Genomic DNA, 14274 nt, shown 5'->3' with positions numbered 1-14274 from the left:
GGAGGAGACCCTATACCCATGGTGGCAAACCTATGGCAACGCATGCCGGAAGTGGCACGCAGAGCCATTACTGTCGGCACGCGCGCACTCACCCAGAAAAGTTCTACTGCACATGCATGTGTGCCGCCTGCCCGACAGCTGATTGTCGGGTGTCTGGTGTGCATGTGCGGGGGTACGGCGTCATGCAAGAGACATTCGCGCATGCACAGAAGCACATGGCTTGCGTGGGGGTCGCTCGCGCATGCGCAGAAGCACGAGTCACGCGGGTTGCGTGGGTTGTGTACGCATGCTCAGGAGGTATGGGGGGGCGCACGCATTGCCTTCTGGGTGATGGCATGCGAGCACGAACAGGCAAGCGCGTACGCAATTATCGGCACAGGAGCCCGAATAGGTTAGCCACCACTGCCCTGTACCGTTCCAGAGAAATGGCTGTCTAGTCTCTTCTTCAAAACCTCCATGGATGGAGCCACCCACAACTTCTGAAGACAAAGCTGTTCCACTCCTTAGTTTCCATCTAATCTTGTCCTGCCTTCAGGGGCTTTGGAAAATAGGTTTACCACAGTCTTCTGGAATACTGGAATACTGCTGTCATTTCACCCCCAGTCCTTCTTTTCTCTGGATTAGCCATACTTAATTCCTGCAACCATTCCTCATATGTTTTAGTCCCCAGGCCTTTAATCATTCTAGTTGCTGTTTCTCTGTACTTTTTCCAAAGCCTCAACATCATTTTTCTAATGCGGTGACCAAAACTGGATGCAATATTCTGGGTGTGGCCTTACTGAGGCTTTGTAAAGGGGTACTAATACTTCACATGAATAACATTTCTCTCCTTTGCTGGACCAGGAGTGGGATTCTACCAGTTCAGACCAGTTCTATAGAACCGATTTGTGATGACTCGGGACTTGGCACCAAGGCAACACAGTCACATAAGTAAGAAAAGTCCCTTTAATACCTCCAATTTCCCCCCCCAATGTCCAGTTTTCATCGGCTGAAGAAAAAACTCTCCCAAGAACAGTCTTTAAGTGGAGGAAATTCAGTCCGAAAACAAAGCATATACAAACTGTAACTAAAAATCCACACAAACCACGCTGCAGCAATTAACTGGACACGGCAGGAAAAGGAATTGTAGACTTCCAAGGCCAACAAAACACACACAGTTGGGAAGATGCCAGGAACCCAGATAAGCCTCGACAAACAAAGATAACACACGGTTTGCTTCCAGCGACTTTGCTGTGCGTAGTTTCCCTTTTTAAACACTGCGTTCCCAGCTGCAGCTAATGAAGGGAATCAGGGCCCTTTCCTCCCCCGTAAGCCACGCAACTCACATTGCTCCCTTCTCCATTCCTCCCTGCGTGCCATAGGATGAAGAGGGGGTGGGCCTGGGTCTTCCTCTGAATTCCCTCTCCCTTGCTCTCCATCTCCCCTGTTCTGCCCAGCCAGACTGTGTCCTTCCCCAGTTTCTTCCACAGCCATCGGAGTCACACTGCCATTCCTGTCAGCTGCTCAACCTCTACCTCGGAATCAGATTCCAACAGGGGCATGACATGGTTGTTATGATTCTGTGCAGTTCGGAGAACCGGAAAATCGTTCCCCTGGCTGGTCCCTCCTCGCCCAGTCTATCCTTATTGCGTATGCGCAACATTGCACACATGCCCGACATAGCTGACTTCTTTTTTCCCCGTCCAGTCACCCCTTAAGGTATTTCTCCCCACCCCCACCCCATCAGCTGTGCCAGAATTCCCCTCGCTTATTTACTGCTTTGCCCGGGAGGCTTCTCTGAGGCTCAGAAGGCCACCCCCCCAAAAGGGGGGTGCTGCCAAAAAAAGCCACACTCACCCAGTCACATGGCCATGTCCACCTAGCCACGTCCACATAACTGGTTGTTACAAAATTTGAATCCTACCCCTGTGCTAGACAGAAAGAATAGAAATAGAAATAGAATTTGTTATTGGCCAAATGTGATTGAAGGAATTTGTCTTTGGTGCATATGCTCTCAGTGTACACAAAGAAAAAATAACATACATAAAAAAATAAAGTAAAAGATGGGATTTGCAAAATTCCTAAAAGAAGTATGTATCTTCATAACAAACAGAGTATGTCTTCCACCAATGATTTGAATTAACCCATTATAGATAATTTCATTAAATGCATACTTACAAATCCATTCATAGTCACCCATTTATTCATTTCATTAGCTAAAATGTCCTTTTTCAGTGCAAAAAAAAAAAAATCTGAGTTCTGGCTTTTATATAATAATGTGCTGGGCATCTTCATCACTCTTGGTAACAGTTGTTAAATTGTTTTAGATTGTGTAGCAAACAATTGTCAGGTTTTAGAATGTTTTGTCAAACTGGCCATACGTTTATGTTAAACTACAGCTGCCTGTTCTAAGCTGCAAAAATCTGGACCACCAATAGAAGGCACAATATCCCACTCTTTTTTAAATTTTGCTTTGCTGCCCCCTGTGTATCATGGCAGCCCATGTTTGACAGTCCTTGTTAAACAAAGCAGGTATTCACCTAAAATGGGATATTTGGAATTAAACCAGCGCAGGCATCTGTGGCAGCCACTGGAAAAAGGCACACATTCATTCACACACAGTGAGAAAGCTTCATTTATAACTCAGCTCTTCCTTCTGCCAATCACAGATTCCACTGACTGGGGAACTTTGCCCACGGACAATCCAGGGTGACCAGTTTGCAATTTGAAATGTTCTCAAGTTTTTAAGCAGAACACTGACGATGCCAAAAAAAAAAAAAAAAACCACTTTCCTATAAAGGTGGAATCTCCCAGTCTAGAAAATAAAACATTACTTGGAAGAAGTATATTAGGAGTGGATACTTAATTTCCAGCTAATCCAGAACTCTGGTAGGATTCCCGTTCACCTGCAGTCCAGCCACGGGTGGAATCCTTCCCTGGATTTTGCAATGCAAGGTTTTGCACGTTGCAATTTTCCTTCATGAAGATTATCTGGGGTTTTAGGACAAATGACCCAAGAGAAGGGGCGGGGGTAAAGTTTGTTTGGGCTAGGAGTTCATCTACCAAGATGCTAAAAATACTATGAATTACTATGAATTTTTATTATGAATTTCACACACATGCAAATTAAGCCTCTAATAACTATGGATAAACACAGCTTAGGATGTTCTAAGGAGATGTAGAGAAACAGAGCGGGAGTGCAATCCGCAGTTTGAATCCGTGGAAGAGGAGTGGGCAGCTATGGCCTCCTTACGCCCTGTGGACTTCAAGTCCACGGATCGTATAGGGAGACACAGCTGGTCACCCCTGAAGTGAAAGATTGTTGGGGTTATCCATCTATTGACACCTTGAAAAATTAGATAAAATTAGCAGATTGCAAAACTTACATTGTGACATTGCAGAGATTGTAGATGCAAAGGCTATTTTCGTGTTCTCGCTCTCTCTTCCTCTCTCTCAGACTTGGACTTACAGGTGCAACGCGAAAAATTAGAATATCGTGCAAAAGTTCATTTATTTCAGTAATGTGAAACTAATATATGAGATAGACTCATTACATGCAAAGCAAGATAGTTCAAGCCGTGATTTGTCATAATTGTGATGGTGATGGCTTTTGCACGATATTCTAATTTTTCGAGTTTCATCTGTAGAATAACTTTATTGTCACTTTGAATGTACAATTGGCATATATTAAAATGAAATTTCGTTGCATACAGCTCTCAAAGGGTCCCCACCTCCAATATACGCTGCATAATCATGACAAAATAAACACAAAATTATGCATATACCCACATATATTATATGACACGGAGAAACAACAGTGTAATTCAGATGTATACATGAAATCTTGCAAATTTACCAGACAGATGCCCTAGCCCTAGGCTTGGGAACAAAGCTGTCACAGAATCAAGTAGTCCTGATTCTGGTTCTCTCTCTCTCCTCTTTCTTTCTCTTTCCCTCTCTCCCTCCATCCCCCTCCCTCCTTCCTCTTCCTCTTCCCCTCTCCCTCCCTCCCTGTCCCTCTCTCTCCTCTTTCCCTCTCCAGCCATCTCCCTCCCTCCTTCCTCTTCCCCTTTCCCTCCCTCTCTCCTCTTTCCCTCTCCCTCCCTCCCCCTCCCTCCCCCCTTTCCCTCTCCCTCCATCTCCCTCCCTCCTTCCTCTTCCTTTCCCTCTCCCTCCCTCTGTCCCCTTTCCCTCTTTTCTTCCATCCCCCTCCCTCCCCTTTCCCTCTCCCTCCATCTCTCTCTTTTCCTCTCCCTCCCTCCCTTCTTCCTCTTCCTCTCCCTCCCTCTATCCTCTTTCCCTCTCCCTCCCTCCCTTCTTCCTCTTCCTCTCCCTCCCTCTGTCCTCTTTCCCTCTCCCTCCCTCCCTCCTCCCTCCCCTTTCCCTCTCCCTCCTTCCTCTCCTCTTTCCCTCTGCCTCCTCCCTCCCTCCCTCCCCTCCCTCCCCCTTTCCCTCTCCCTCCCTCTCTCTCTCCTCTTTTCTTCTCCCTCCCTCCCTTCCTCTTCCTCTCCCTCCCTCTATCCTCTTTCCCTCTCCCTCCCTCCCCTTTCCCTCTCCCTCCATCTCCCTCCCTCCTTCCTCTTCCTTTCCCTCTCCCTCCCTCTCTCCCCTTTCCTCTTTTCTTCCATCCCCTCCCTCCCCTTTCCCTCTCCCTCCCTCTCTCTCTCCTCTTTCCCTCTCCCTCCCTCCCTTCTTCCTCTTCCTCTCCCTCCCTCTATCCTCTTTCCCTCTCCCGCCCTCCCCTTTCCCTCTCCCTCCATCTCCCTCCCTCCTTCCTCTTCCTTTCCCTCTCCCTCCCTCTCTCCCCTTTCCCTCTTTTCTTCCATCCCCTCCCTCCCCCTTTCCCTCTCCCTCCCTCTCTCTCTCCTCTTTTCTTCTCCCTCCCTCCCTTCCTCTTCCTCTCCCTCCCTTCTTCCTCTTCCTCTCCCTCCCTCTATCCTCTTTCCCTCTCCCGCCCTCCCCTTTCCCTCTCCCTCCATCTCCCTCCCTCCTTCCTCTTCCTTTCCCTCTCCCTCCCTCTCTCCCCTTTCCCTCTTTTCTTCCATCCCCTCCCTCCCCCTTTCCCTCTCCCTCCCTCTCTCTCTCCTCTTTTCTTCTCCCTCCCTCCCTTCCTCTTCCTCTCCCTCCCTCTGTCCTCTTTCCCTCTCCCGCCCTCCCCTTTCCCTCTCCCTCCATCTCCCTCCCTCCTTCCTCTTCCTTTCCCTCTCCCTCCCTCTCTCCCCTTTCCCTCTTTTCTTCCATCCCCCTCCCTCCCCTTTCCCTCTCCCTCCCTCTCTCTCTCCTCTTTCCCTCTCCCTCCCTCCCTTCTTCCTCTTCCTCTCCCTCCCTCTATCCTCTTTCCCTCTCCCGCCCTCCCCTTTCCCTCTCCCTCCATCTCCCTCCCTCCTTCCTCTTCCTTTCCCTCTCCCTCCCTCTCTCCCCTTTCCCTCTTTTCTTCCATCCCCTCCCTCCCCCTTTCCCTCTCCCTCCCTCTCTCTCTCCTCTTTTCTTCTCCCTCCCTCCCTTCCTCTTCCTCTCCCTCCCTCTGTCCTCTTTCCCTCTCCCGCCCTCCCCTTTCCCTCTCCCTCCATCTCCCTCCCTCCTTCCTCTTCCTTTCCCTCTCCCTCCCTCTCTCCCCTTTCCTCTTTTCTTCCATTCCCCTCCCTCCCCTTTCCCTCTCCCTCCCTCTCTCTCTCCTCTTTTCCTCTCCCTCCCTCCTTCGTCTTCCCCTTTCCCTCCCTCTCTCCTCTTTCCCTCTCCCTCCCTCCCCCTTTCCCTCTCCCTCCATCTCCCTCCCTCCTTCCTCTTCCTTTCCCTCTCCCTCCCTCTCTCCCCTTTCCTCTTTTCTTCCATCCCCCTCCCTCCCCTTTCCCTCTCCCTCCCTCTCTCTCTCCTCTTTTCCTCTCCCTCCCTCCCTTCCTCTTCCTCTCCCTCCCTCTATCCTCTTTCCCTCTCCCTCTCTCCTCTTTCCCTCTCCCTCCCTCCCCCTTTCCCTCTCCCTCCATCTCCCTCCTTCCTCTTCCTTTCCCTCTCCCTCCCTCTCTCCCCTTTCCCTCTTTTCTTCCATCCCCCTCCCTCCCCTTTCCCTCTCCCTCCCTCTCTCTCTCCTCTTTTCCTCTCCCTCCCTCCCTTCCTCTTCCTCTCCCTCCTCTATCCTCTTTCCCTCTCCCTCTCTCCTCTTTCCCTCTCCCTCCCTCCCCCTTTCCCTCTCCCTCCATCTCCCTCCTTCCTCTTCCTTTCCCTCTCCCTCCCTCTCTCCCCTTTCCCTCTTTTCTTCCATTCCCCTCCCTCCCCTTTCCCTCTCCCTCCCTCTCTCTCTCCTCTTTTCCTCTCCCTCCCTCCCTTCCTCTTCCTCTCCCTCCCTCTATCCTCTTTCCCTCTCCCTCCCTCCCCTTTCCCTCTCCCTCCATCTCCCTCCCTTCCTCTCCTCTTTCCCTCTCTCCCTCCATCTCCCCCGCCACACACACAGTTTGCAGTTTGCCTTATTTAAAACCATCACGTACAATAAAATAAATTCTTATCTCCCACACTGAAACTACACCAATGAAAGGGGCAGAAGAATAGCCATCAGTTCCAACCAAACTGGGCATCGGGCAACCCGACTCAAGGCAAAACGTGGGAATTTTCTTCCATGGGAGGCATTTCTGATTTTTTTTTTACTATGTTCCCATCCAACAACAAAACATGAAAATCCACTACAAGAGACCATATGGCTCATTTATTTATGCATTTATTTATTTGCTTTGCTTCCTTAAAAATATTTTTAGGCCGCCCATTCCACAAATCTCAGGTCAGAGATAGGGAAATTATTTCTGAGAAAGCGTTTCTAATCTGCCCTAATCCTATGCTGGGAACCAAAAGAATAAAAATGTAACAAAGGCCAGGAAATATTATGAAATCGTGGTTTAATAAAACACCAGTATGTAATATATTTCTATAATATATTATAGAGTAAATGTAGTTTTGCAAAGGACGGTAGCTGAGGTTTTTTTTCCTCAGCCCCCGTCTCTTCTGCTCTCGCCCCCTTTGGCTTGAAAAGAATACAGAGCATGCGCGGAGGAGGCGAGAGGGACGTTCTTTTCCCGCCCACCCCCACCCCCTCCCTCCCCGCAATGTGCCAGGCAGGGAAAGCAAAGGCACCTCGCGCTCGTCGCGAAAACCACCTTCGTCAATTTCCGTCGAGGGCTCGGGTTGGGATGGACACGCCCCATCCCTAGAAAAGGTGCGTTTAGGGCGGAGAATTTAAAAAAAAACAAAAACAGTGGGGAACGAGCTTCCCGAACCCGCTCGGCAGCCTCCGCCAGCCAGGGCGAAGAAGCGTCCCTCGACGGCCGGGACTCTTAATTTCTCTTCTCCACAAGCTGCTCCTTCCGCCGCCTCTGATTGGACGCCTCGACGCCCCTTGGGCGGCGTCGGCCTCCTTTCCCGAGCCGTGATTGGAGCCACCTCTACCACTCCAAGGCGCGCCCCCTCCCTCGCCGAGAGTGAGAGAGCGCCCATACTTCTGTTCGGTTTCTCTCGCTCGCTCTCTCTCTCTCCCCCCTCAACTCTCTCCCGCGCATGCGCGTGGGCCATCCCAAGGCGCCGTAAGAGGACCGACGGCGGCTCCACTTGGCCCGGGCGTCGAAGCGAGCAGACGCCGCCGCCGCCGCCGCCTCCTCTGCCCCGTCTAGGCCTCCGCTTCCCTCGGCCGGGGGACGCGCTTCGGACCCAGCCGATCCCGGGCGACGCTCCGAGGACGATGCCCCGCGGGTGAGCGAGGGAGGCCCTCCTGGCCGGGCCTGGCGGGGCTCCGGGCGCAGCGGGGCGGGCTGGAAGGGGCTGCCTGCGCTGGGCTGCCCCGGCGGGGAGAGGGCGGCATCGGAGACCAACCCCCAGTGGGGGGCTGAAAGGGCCGGGGTCTCCCTGGGCTTGGGGAGGGGGCGGGAAGGGCTGCCCCTCCTCCCTTCTTCGTTTTTCTCTCCTTCCCTCCTTCCTTCCTTTTCCCCCCCTCCTTCTGTTCTTCCATCCCTCCCTTCCGCCCTCCCTCCTTCCTTTTTTTCTTTCTCTTCTCTTCCCCTTCTTTCCTTTCCTCTTTCCCCCTCCTTCCGTAGTTCCTTCCCTCCCTCCCTCCTTCCTTTCTTTTTTCTTTTCTCTTTCCCCACATTCCTTCCTTCCCTTCCTCCCTTCTTCCTTTCCTATTTTTCTTTCTCTTCCTCCCTCCCTCCCCCTTCCTTCCCTTCCTCTCTCTTTCCTTCCTTTCCTATTTTCTTTTCCTCCCTTCCCCTTTCTTCCTTTCCTCTTTCTCCCACCTTCCTTCCTCCCTTCTTCCTTCCCTATTTTTCTTTCTCTTCCTCCTTTCCCCTTCCTTCCTTTCCTCTTTCCCCCTCCTTTTGTTGTTCCTTCCCTCCCTTCCTCCCTCCCGCCTTCCTTCCTTTCTTTTTTCTTTCCTCTTTCCCCCACATTCCTTCCTTCCCTTCCTCCCTTCTTCCTTTCCTATTTTTCTTCCTCTTCCTCCCTCCCTCCCCCTTCCTTCCATTCCTCCCTCCTTCCTTCCCTTCCTCCCTCCTTCCTTCCCTTCCTCCCTCCTTCCTTCCTTTCCTATGTTTCTTTTCCTCCCTTCCCCTTCCTTCCTTTCCTCTTTCTCCCACCTTCCTTCCTCCCTTCTTCCTTCCCTATTTTCTTCCTCTTCCTCCCTCCCCCTTCCTTCTTTTTCTCCTCCTCCCTCCCTCCTTCCTTCCTTTCCTATTTTTCTTTCTCTTCCTTCCTTCCTTCCTTCCTTTTTAATTAAGGGGGTGGTTGCTGGTCCCTTCGACTGCACCCCTCGAAGTAAACAAAAAGGATCAAAGGAGCGGCTAATTAGCAGCCTTAATCAAGCCAGAGTTGATGCGGCTCATCTGCAGGACACCCCAAATTAAATTCGTGGGTAATCCGGTTGCACTTGGTTGGGAGAGCAGGGGACCGAGAAATGAGATTCTTGGTAGATCTCCTCTCCCCCCCCCAAAAAAGAGATCTATATTTAGGGATGGATTGCCATGGGCTAGCTTACATAAAGCTTCTTCGCTGGATTGTTGTTTGATGGCTCAGTTGTTTTCTTTTGCTACAAATCCTGGTTGGTTATATTGTTGCTCATTCATTAGTTACCATTTCTTGGTTAAGGAAAGAAAATAAATCTAGTGAAGCCATTTGATGACAGAGGTGAGAGAGGGTCATTTCCGTAAAAGGCTACAGAAAAAGAAAGTTACACGACAAAGTTTGGGATTGGAAGATGCGTATTTTGTTTTTACTGTGGTTTGTGTTCACTGGGAAAATACCGTTGTTTCTTTTTTTAATCTTTGTCTTTAAACTTCTCCCCTTCCAAATGTTTGGGCCATAATACATGCTGCGACTGATAATACGTTTTGTAGTCCAACTTTCCCCCCCAAAAACACCAGGATAATTTTGATATAGCCCAAGCTCTAGAATCGTCAGATGTGTAAGACAAGGATCCTTAAACTTTGTCTGAAGTTTCTCTGTACTTTTGTTTCTTCTGTGTGCTGTGAGAGCAAATAGGATCTGTGACTAATTTTCCACAGGGGGATTGGCCAATAATTCTTACTGTCTTCCACTGCGTTTAGCTTTTCTTTTACACAAGATTATCACGTGAAATGGCACTTATGGACCAACCATCCCCACCCCCCCACTGTTTCCAAGTTTGCCAGTAACATTTATGAGATGTTTTAACAGGTGTATCTCCTCCAGAAAATCCATGGCATGACTTGAATTGCATGGCAGTCCAGAAAATACGTATTTGCCCTGCATCCAAAAAAAATATTGTTTTGGTCCTTGTTGCGTGCAGTTTAAGAATCTATTTGAAATGAAACATGGGTTTCTTAAAACTGGGTTCTGCATTCTCTAGCAAGTCCCCAGCCAACGTAGTACATCTTTTAAAAATAATTCATTACATTTATAGTGAGACTGGAATGTACACTGCTAGTTAAACTGTTTATCTCCACTTGTTTCATGGGTCTTGCTTAAAATGTTCAGGAAATTGAAAGTTATTTATCTGTTAGTAAGAAAGTTGAGGTATTAAAGAGCAGTTTGAAGTCTTCATCTTGCTCTTGTATTAATCTTTAGGAATATGCTGAATGTTATTTGTTCAAGACCTGCATTGCTTCAGTTTTGAACCTGCTGTGGTATGTCAGTAGTTACAGTGCTTGTGTTAACCATATGATTGTTTCTGAAACAGGCAATAAGTGAGAGTGAGGTTTCTGACTTCGGTAAATGATATGCAGTATGAAACTTCTTTTTTGAATAGCCATATTGGAAAGCCTGCTCAAAAACCACCCCTCATTTGCACCATGCAAACACAAGATGCCAGTAGGCTGGGCAATAAAAATACTGTCATATCCGAATTAGAAGGTTCCTTCTGCATCCTGTCCCTTAGGGAATGTCACCTGCTTGAATCCCAGGTTAGGCTTGTACAGTCACTACCTCCCATCTCTGGAATGATGCTCTCCTAAGAGCAGACAGACTACAATCCTGCTTGTCTTTCAAAGCACCTTTGAACTGGCTATTTCTTTGAGAGCCCTGTGGATCATCTTAATTTCCCCTAGAAAATGACTGTATTGTAATGCTTGGGCTATTATTTATTGCATTATGTTTATGTTTATAGTCTTTCATCTTATTCCTGTTCTGGAGGTCTGTAAGCCATTCAGTTCAGATCAGATCATCATATAAGCTTAGTATGTATGTATAAATAAATATTTGAATGTGGTCACCAACACTTGGGAAAATTCTTCTGTTATTCTTTCCTCTTCTCCTCTGGAGGGTTAGAAGTCTTTCGGGTGCAGATTTTGGGAATATAGAAGTGATAGAGAGCCTTGCTATGTGAACATCACACTGTTTGTGTGCCACTGGATACTCCCCAGTATATTTTAATTTATAATCACTTGGAATTTTGAAGCAGAAATGAAGTGGAGAAAACAAGGGCCAAAATATAATTTTTGTTTTAGAAAAACCTTATTAGGTATTTACAACATATTAAATAAGGGGACTTTTTGAAGGCCATCATCAAGATAATGTAAATGGAAAAACAAAGTTTAAGTGGAAGAAAAATGCATAATGTGTACGGTGTTTGTAAAAGTAGAATAAATTTCCTGGTGAAATTTTAGAATCTGCTGCCAGATGGTAAGGTAGAACTGAATTTGAAATGTCTTTGAAGTTCCATTCTTATTAGAAGTATTTCACAATCTTAACTTTGATCCTCAAAATGCCCCATGGGAAATATTGCCTTCTTCATTAAAGTAGATTGCTATGTTTGCTTGCTGTATCAGAAAGTTAATCCAACTGTGATCAATAAAGTTTAGCCCCTAAATTTGTTATCTTAAATTTGTGGATTACAGCTACAGGTTTAGGGGGCCATACCTTACAGTAATTGAGATTGAGTGATAGGGTTATTTAAGAGATTGATTGGATTGCTCTTTTTTTTCTCTAAATAATTCAAAATGCCAGAAGCAATATGCATTTATGTGTAGAAAATAGTCTGCCTTTAGAAACAATGCTTCAATTCGTTTGGGCCAGATAAACTGTCTTTCATTTTGTTACCATTTTTTTTTATTTATTCAATCTTAAATTGATAATTTAAAAACATGATTTTCACGACTTGATAGGAAAAATACTATGGAAATTGTAATTGGGCAAACTTAATAAAACATCTTTTATCTACCACTAAAGCTCTCATTCTGTAATCTTTAACTGTGTTTATTATGACTACAATTTTTGAACCACGACATCTCAAATATACTAACTTACAGAATGCACCCAAAATCCAGGACCCAGGAATATGAACAAAAGGCCATAAGAAATTAGCAGTTTTTTTAAAAAAAAAAATCCCATAAAGAATCGGTAGCAAATTACTTGCCTGTTATTATTGAATTAACTACTTAGCAAGGTCAATGAAGCCAGCAAGAATTCAAAAGAAAGGTCTCTTTCTTTTATCCTTCAATTAGAACACCTCTGCTTTACAGCAGATGTTAATCCAACAGCTACTACAGTGTTGTCTCATTTTTTTCTCCCTCACTCTGTACCAGCAAGTGCCCTCAGTGAACCAAGGGTTTTTACAGGTATTCCTCAACTTACAACAGTTCACGAAGTTAAAACGGCACTGAAAAAAAGTGACTCGTGACCATTTTTCACACTTAATGACCGTTGTAGCATACCCACAGTCACGTGATCAAAATTCAGGCATTTGGCAATTGATTCACATTTACGATGGTTGGTGGGTCCCAGGTTCACCTGAAAGTTTTTTTCCCTCCCCCCCCAATTTTTTGACCCTCCTGACGAGCAAAGTCAATGGGAAAGCTGGATTCGCTTAACAACGGGGTTACTAATTTAACAACCACAGTGGACAAAAGCGGCAAGGAAAGTCGTAAAATGGGGAGGGGGGCAAAACTCACTTAACAAATTTCTCACTTAGCAACATAACTGCTGGGCTCAAATCGTGATCGTAAAGTTGAGGACTACCTGTATTGGCACACAGTAGCTGTATTCCTAGTATCTGCCTGGTGCAAGTACAAACAGGTATATAACAGATGGTTTCATTGGCGTGCCCATCTTTCACTTCAGCTTTTACGGTATCTTTGGTTTGCTATCATGGTTAGCAGCTCGTTTATGGACAGTTTAGCTTTTAAAGACATCCAGAAGGCCTTTTAGTCAAAGTTAACGGAGGTCGTAGATTGATTGAAGAGACGTGAACAAGCCTTTTTTTTCTACTAAGTTTCCTTCAAGGGTCCCCTGACTTCTGGGTCTAAATGCACAATTTGTTTTATTTCATTTCATTTGAGAAAACTGTTCCCATGCTAAATTGAGGCAACCTCTGCCCCACCTCCAATGAGAGTAAGAAGGAATTGAAAAAAAACCTATGCATTAAGACTTCCTCACCGGCCGCTAAGGGAGCTTGGTGACCGATAAGAGTAGAAAGGAAAGCTGTTATTAACAACAACCATATTGGTGTTCTCTTTGGAATGGGCAATTTCTGCTTCTTTGCCATTCAGGTCTCTCTCCTTTTCTCTGAAGTATTGGGGCGGAGAGGGTTAGAGGGGCAGTAGCCCCTCTCAAGCCACCTGAGTCTAGAGAAGGACCAGGGGAGACATGATAGCAGTGTTCCAATATTTGAGGGGATGCCACAGAGGGGAAGAGGGGGTCATGCTATTTTCCAAGGTACCCGAAGGCCAGACAAGGAATAATGGATGGAAACTGATCAAGGACGGATATTCAACCTGGAAATAAGAAGGAATTTTCTGACATGGAAAAGAAGTTGCCTTTGAAAGTTGTGGGAGCTTCATCCCTGGAAGCTTTCAAGAAGAGATTGGACTGCCATCTGTCAGAAACGGTGTAGGGTCTCCTGCTTGGGCAGGGTGGGTGGCTTGGACTAGATGACCTACAAGGTCCCTTCCAACTCTGTAAAAAGCCTTGAATAAATGACAATTATTTTAAAACACGAACCTCAAGCCTGGATTTACACGATGCATTGAAGCATCACGAGCCACAAAGGTCTGCATGCGCATAACTTGTTAAGGGAAGGCCAACATTTTTAGCGCCTTTGTGCGACCCTTGCCCAAAATAAATCCCTGGAACAGATATTTTGGGCCAGTGGGATGCTTGAATGGAATGGTGGGTTGGTGCAGGCAAACTTGGCAACTTTTAAGACTCAGCATGGCTGGTGGAGGAATTCTGGGAGCTGAAGTCCACAAGCCTTAAGAAGTTGGAGTTTGGAGACCCCTGGGGTTGGTATATACTTGCCCTTTTCAAGATTGGATTGTCTTCACTCAGGGCCAAAGATAAGCTTATCTTCTGGCTGTTTGCCTTGGAATTTGCCTCGACAAGAAGATTCCTCAGTTCTTCCCCTCCACAAAGAGGAAATTAGCATATTGTTTATAATTTAATCAAGTGTATTGGCGACTCCTTTAAAAAAAAAAAAAAAAACACCGCACCTTCTGAACCCCTTTGATCTCAGAATTGCTTCTGATATATTGTGCTCGGAATCCACCTGGAGAGAACCTAAATGAAATTAAACAGGGCGTCCAAATGAAAGTCTCTTGAATATGCTAAGTCTTCTGTTGCACAATAAAAAGCAAAAATTACATAAGATACACATTTATAAAAGACAAAAATGTATGTCAGGCACCGATGCTTTAATTCCACCAAAATTTCGTTTAAGATAATTTAAAGGTTGATGGTAAAAAAAAAAAAAAAAAAAGTAGGGGAATTCGAATCACTTGAAAGTGAAAAATGACATTTTAATCAACATTTCATTATATTAGTCACATTTGAAGGGGCCTGCATGGTGTAAGTTAT

General features: G+C 46.5%; 1 protein-coding gene across 2 annotated transcripts in view; it reads left to right on the top strand.

The window, feature by feature from the left end:
• Positions 1-7446: 7446 nt before the first annotated feature.
• The window catches only part of BMPR1A (bone morphogenetic protein receptor type 1A), a 70651-nt gene continuing 63823 nt past the window's right edge, over positions 7447-14274 (top strand). The window contains exon 1 of one of the 2 annotated variants that reach the window (XM_087932216.1): positions 7447-7710. The gene's annotated coding sequence lies outside the window, so the exon portion shown is untranslated. The remainder of the gene's footprint in view (positions 7711-14274) is intronic. The other variant, XM_087932215.1, reaches the window with a different exon arrangement.

The sequence above is a fragment of the Pseudonaja textilis genome, chromosome 4, assembly GCF_049901715.1.
Source record: "Pseudonaja textilis isolate UNSWEBS1 chromosome 4, rPseTex1.2, whole genome shotgun sequence".
Lineage (NCBI taxonomy): Eukaryota > Metazoa > Chordata > Lepidosauria > Squamata > Elapidae > Pseudonaja > Pseudonaja textilis.
This window is presented reverse-complemented; position numbering and strand designations above follow the sequence as displayed.